The sequence below is a fragment of the Eleutherodactylus coqui genome, chromosome 8, assembly GCF_035609145.1.
Source record: "Eleutherodactylus coqui strain aEleCoq1 chromosome 8, aEleCoq1.hap1, whole genome shotgun sequence".
Classification (NCBI taxonomy): domain Eukaryota; kingdom Metazoa; phylum Chordata; class Amphibia; order Anura; family Eleutherodactylidae; genus Eleutherodactylus; species Eleutherodactylus coqui.
The window spans coordinates 29,211,725-29,218,516 of record NC_089844.1 but is presented as its reverse complement, the minus strand read 5'-3'; positions in this window follow the sequence as shown (position 1 = coordinate 29,218,516).

Genomic DNA, 6,792 nt, shown 5'->3' with positions numbered 1-6,792 from the left:
AGGGAGACACACCCCCTGTCTCATCATTCATTCAAGCTGCGGCTTTCTCATTTTCCCTGCAGTTCTGTACCTTATATAATTATATCTATATAATCACAGTCTCACCAGTAAATCAATCCATATAGAGTACAGACTGGCAATCATTAGAGAAGAATATCAGGAGGCTGGAATACATAGAATGAGGCAACTGATCCTTAGTAAATGAGAGCCTGGCGAATGACATATGTAGCACCTAGACTTATTATTATAAAATATGTAACCATTTAAACTGGTTGTCTGGCTACCGGACTACATCCCTTTTATATGGCTGCCTGTCATAAAATAACAAACTGAGCTATACTTACCCCTCTGTCACTGGAATCCAACTCTGCAGCCCTGCTGTGGTCCCTGCTTGTTGTGACAGCTGGCATTAAAGGGGTACAGGTAGTAAGAGGTTACAGTGTCACCTCTCGTTCTCCTCACAACCTGAGTGCCATGATGCCAGGAGTTCGGGAACGTGACGCTGCATCCTCTGATTGGCTGCAGCGGTCACCTCACTTCCGGTGAGGTCAGTTGCCATAATAACCCTAGCAGGGCTACAGTCCTAGACACCAGCAGATGCAGAGGAGTAAGTATATCTCAGTTTATTATTTTAATGCAGGCAGCCCTATTGAAGGGATGCTGTCCGTTAACCTGACAACCCCTTTAACAGTTTATAAGGCCTCGTTTACACGGATGAAGAAATTGCGCAAGATTTGTGCATTGCAAGATGCACAAATCTCGCATGAATATGAACGCCATTCTTTTGAACGGGGTCATATACACAAGATATATTGTTCCCTGCACCGCATCACGGTGCGCAAAAAGTCCATTGCATGTCCTAAGTTTTCCCGTTCCACGTAACGCATCGCCCACTGTTTTCAACGGGACTGTAAAACACATTACATGGTGCACAATGTGCACGCGAGACGTCGTTGACAGAAAAACGCCTTGCATCCGCAGGTACCTCGCATGTTCACGAGTGCAATATCAAGCGGAGTTTCACATCCCGTTATCGCGCTCAGCCGTGTGCAGATAGCCTGAGACAGCAATTCTGTAGATTTCAGCAAACTTTAACTTGACGTTTTCAATAGCTTTTGTTGTGCTGGATCTGTAGAAAAACATTATCCATGCAGTTTCTATTATCAAGTGCAAATACTACATATTCTCCACATTCAAGCCCTGTTGGTGCCCACAAATAGAAGACGATGATTTTTCTGTTTGATTAACCCCGAGTCACTGACCTTCAGGAAATGACAAGAAGTACTTGCTAAATTTTCAGCACTGGGCGTACAGTTGTTAATATGGACCACATTAATACGCCTTTATAACCCATGTAATATGTATGTAGGGTTAGTATATACATCATCTGGGAAGATCTGAATGACTGACTAGTTTGAAATAAAGTGAGAACACGGAGCTAGTAGCTCTATAAAGAGAGCTGAGTGTCCGCCGTGGCAGAATCTTCGGATTATTATTTTACTGGCGATGAGCCACACCTTAGTGTGTTGTATATATATCATACTAGAAGTATCTGTACAAGAATGATACAAAGTGGAGCACTGACCTTATATAAAGTCACTTGTCTTTGCACATGATTTATAGACTTGACATGTTCTAGTGCTTCTAAGATCTGTACTTGATTGTCAGCTCACCTGTGCCAGGGACCCGCTGCCCTCAGTGCTTTGTGTGGTGGAACAGGCGATGACGCTGAGTAAACTCATTGAGGATCCTCCGGAAGCTGACAGGTACAGTATAAAGTCCAAAGAGGGAGGAACAAAGAAACTACAGGTGGATTATCACCTTTTATTTGCCAATATTTCTCCATAATGAAACAAGCTGTATAGCCCCTTTCCAAAGCACTGTTCTAAGGCTTGGTGCACACTAGCTGCAACTAGGAGATGTGCCCAAGGGACTCAAGTGCAAATCGCATCGAAGAGACTGGTCTCATATACACAGACACAGCTCATACAATAGGCCATGACATGGGATTTTTTTGCACAGACCATGTAAAAAAACATCTATGTGTATAGCCTCATAGACTATAATGGGACCGTGTGCTATCAATGGAATTACACGGGCAGCACACGGCCCCAAAATACCCTAATGTGAAACTCGAACTGATATCGCACTCAGGAACATGCGATTTACCTGCGGATGCAAGATGTTTTTATGTCAAACACACCTCCAATCACATCAGTGCAGTTGAGATCCTCCGGCGCAGCTTACAACCGCATTGGCAAGTATTTCTTATTGTTTTCAATGGGAAACCTCGCATCACAATTGTTTGCACATCGCATTAAAAATAATGGGTGAGGCATTTCGAGGTAACGTCAAAAGATAGGACATGCTGTGATTTTTCCCCTGCATTGCGATGTATATGATGTCATTCAAAACAATAAGGGTTTATATTTGTGCAAATTTCGCGCAATTTTATCAGTCATGTGAAGGCGGCCTAAGGCTTCTTTCACACACACACACTTTTATGATGTTTATTTACACAAAGAAACACGTGTAAAAAAAATAGTTTGTTTTTTTTATTGGTACGTGCTTTTTTAACTGTTGTTTTTGAGAGGTACTTTTTTTTATTCACACATTTTAACCAGCCAATTTTTTTCTGCCATTTTCAATTACATCCTGCTGCAGTGGGGTTTTTTTTGCAAAAAAGGGTAAGAAAAACGCCACAAGAGCTGCTGTGTTTTTTCTAAAAACGTCATATGTAAAACCTAAAATGACTTCCATTTTACCCCCCTATTTTTCTAACTGTCTTTATATTGTATGACCGTGTGTTTAGTGCAATAAAATATATTTCTGTTTTAGGAATTTATTGTGGTCATTCTATATACACGGGGTCTTGTAAATGCTATACATGCTATTTATTTTGGTTCTTGGAATTACCATTTGGGATGCCTGAAGATTGTAGGTGTTAACCCTTTCCAATCCAATTTGTATCCTGGTTTTCCTAGGGGGCCTACTCTTTTTCTGCTGTTATACAACAACGCTATATGCTGGCTAAAGCCAGTACTGCATGAGGTGACATGTTGGATAGGCTCCGGCAGCAGAAAGGCTGGCAATATACAGTAAGAGAACCCTGACGGACATCTTCCAACATCAGAGTTGTACAGCCTTAAATCATATTTGTCTTTAGATGTAAGACAGTGGATTGGAGAGGGTTAATACTGGTACCTTGTTTGATAAATGTTGTATAGTGTAATACGCTGTTACATGGTACAAGACACTTCAACGTGCTGTACTTCTTTTATTATATCATACCTGAGGAAGTTTTCATGATCATGTATCTGTCTTCTATGTCTCAGCTGAAAAAACGAACGATTGTGCAGACTGTACATTTTTGGAGGAAAAGAAAAAATATAGGTCCACAAAGGTACATTTGTAATGTTCTCAAGACTGCTTGGGATAGCCCTCCAAATCTTAGTAGGGGCTGGTCAATCTCCAGGTTGTTAGGCTGAAGCTCTTGAGATGAGTGCAGAGCTGAGTGTCCTGGGACACCAGGTTCTGCATTGGGAGAAGCCTCCAGTATTGATCTCGACTCATGTATAAGAGCTGGATGTACAATGATCTCTTTAAACAGAAAAGTATGATGGCTCACATGACCACTAGAGGGAAGATGTAGGCCAGCCTGAACCTCTATGGAATGGACAGAGCATCTACTGCAAAACGATTGTCTTCCTGGTATAAAGAGCAAAATGTCTTCAACTTGGCAATGAAGAATGTCACCTTGAGATCTATCTCTGGCATAACCCATCTGAGTGTGATCTGATGAAAAATTACTGGATTCAGTGGCCATTCTCCTGCCACTATGCGTGGCCTTGGCTCAGCTGATCCTCCACTGCATTCAGATTGCCACAAATATGTCCTGTTGATAGAAGGGTTAGATTCACCCTGGCCTAAGCAAAAATCCTGTCCGCTTCTTTCAGAAAGGAACAAAAATGAGTGTCACCCTGTTTGCTAATGTAACAAACTATGGTCATGTTGTCTATTCATATCCTTACTGCTTTGCCCTCGATCTGGTGAGAGAAATGAAGAAGCACCAGATGAACTGCTCTGAGCTCTCTCGGATTCGAGAAGCTTCGGTGATCCTGGATTGTCCAAGAACTCTAGACTAGCGCTTCTTCCAGATGTTCCTCCCAACCTGACTGGGATGTGTTTGTGGTTAACAGGTTCCAATGACGGTGAACCCTAGACCTCCCGACCTTCACATAGCTCACATAGCTATACAGTTAGGGCCAGAAATATTTGGACAGTAACACAATTTTCGCGAGTTGGGCTCTGCATGCCACCGCATTGGATTTGAAATGAAGCCTCTACAACAGAATTCAAGTGCAGATTGTAACGTTTAATTTAAAGGGTTGAACAAAAATATCTGATAGAAAATGTAGGAATTGTACACATTTCTTTACAAACACTCCACATTTTAGGAGCTCAAAAGTAATTGGACAAATAAACATAACCCAAACAAAATATTTTTTTTTCAATATTTTGTTGCGAATCCTTTGGAGGCAATCACTGCCTTAAGTCTGGAACCCATGGACATCACCAAACGCTGGGTTTCCTCCTTCTTAATGCTTTGCCAGGCCTTTACAGCCGCAGCCTTCAGGTCTTGCTTGTTTGTGGGTCTTTCCGTCTGAAGTCTGGATTTGAGCAAGTGAAATGCATGCTCAATTGGGTTAAGATCTGGTGATTGACTTGGCCATTGCAGAATGTTCCACTTTTTTGCACTCATGAACTCCTGGGTAGTTTTGGCTGTATGCTTGGGGTCATTGTCCATCTGTACTGTGAAGCGCCGTCCGATCAACTTTGCAGCATTTGGCTGAATCTGGGCTGAAAGTATATCCCGGTACACTTCAGAATTCATCCGGCTACTCTTGTCTGCTGTTATGTCATCAATAAACACAAGTGACCCAGTGCCATTGAAAGCCATGCATGCCCATGCCATCACGTTGCCTCCACCATGTTTTACAGAGGATGTGGTGTGCCTTGGATCATGTGCCGTTCCCTTTCTTCTCCAAACTTTTTTCTTCCCATCATTCTGGTACAGGTTGATCTTTGTCTCATCTGTCCATAGAATACTTTTCCAGAACTGGGCTGGCTTCTTGAGGTGTTTTTCGGCAAATTTAACTCTGGCCTGTCTATTTTTGGAATTGATGAATGGTTTGCATCTAGATGTGAACCCTTTGTATTTACTTTCATGGAGTCTTCTCTTTACTGTTGACTTAGAGACAGATACACCTACTTCCCTGAGAGTGTTCTGGACTTCAGTTGATGTTGTGAACGGGTTCTTCTTCACCAAAGAAAGTATGCGGCGATCATCCACCACCGTTGTCTTCCGTGGACGCCCAGGCCTTTTTGAGTTCCCAAGCTCACCAGTGAATTCCTTTTTTCTCAGAATGTACCCGACTGTTGATTTTGCTACTCCAAGCATGTCTGCTATCTCTCTGATGGATTTTTTCTTTTTTTTCAGCCTCAGGATGTTCTGCTTCACCTCAATTGAGAGTTCCTTTGACCGCATGTTGTCTGGTCACAGCAACAGCTTTCAAATCCAAAACCACACACCTGGAATCAACCCCAGACCTTTTAACTACTTAATTGATTACAGGTTAACGAGGGAGACGCCTTCTGAGTTAATTGCAGCCCTTAGAGTCCATTGTTCAATTACGTTTGGTCCCTTGAAAAAGAGGAGGCTATGCATTACAGAGCTATGATTCCTAAACCCTTTCTCCGATTTGGATGTGGAAACTCTCATATTGCAGCTGGGAGTGTGCACTTTCAGCCCATATTATATATATAATTGTATTTCTGAACATGTTTTTGTAAACAGCTAAAATAACAAAACTTGTGTCACTGTCCAAATATTTCTGGCCCTAACTGTATATATAATTATATACAGGAGATATCCAGGTTATACCAGCATGGTCCATATCACTATATAAAGGATGTATAACTTTAGAATCATAGAATGGTAGAGTTGGAAGGGACCTCCAGGGTCAGTTGGTCCAACACCCTGCTCAGTGCAGGATTCACTAAGTCATCCCAGACAGATACTTGTCCAGCCTTTGTTTGAACACTTCCATTGAAGGAGAACTCACCACCTCCCATGGTAACCTGTTCCACTCATTGATCACCCTCACTGTCAGAAAATGTTTTCTAATATCTAATCTGTGTCTCCTCCCTTTCAGTTTCATCCCATTGCTTCTAGTCTTTCCTTATGCAAATGAGAATAGGGCTGATCCCTCTGCACTGTTACAGCCCTTTAGATATTTGTAGACCGCTATTAAGTCTCCTCTCAGCCTTCTTTTTTGCAAGCTAAACATTTCCAGACACCATCAGACCTAACTACTTCCTCAAGATCCAGATGGAAATATGTCTTGGAACCAACAAAAATTTTGAATCTGACCTTATCCTGGTGTTCCTTGCTGGTGTAAGGTAAATTTTCATACAGAGCAAGTCTATTATGTAGATTAGGAATTTCCTCCTGACCTCTTCCAAATCATAATCCAGCCTAGATCTTACAGAAAAGAGACTGCTAGATGCAAATGATCTGCTAGGCATTGAACTTAGTTGACACTTATTTGCCAGTCATCTAGGTATGGTATATTAGTTAGGCCTTTGATTCTTAGTGCAGCTACTACTGCGAAAATTACCTTTGTAAACACAAATGGAGCTGAAGATATCTCGAACGGGAGAGCCATGAATTGGTAATGTTCTACTACCACTGTGATCCTGATGGCAATCCTGAGATAATGTCTGTGACAG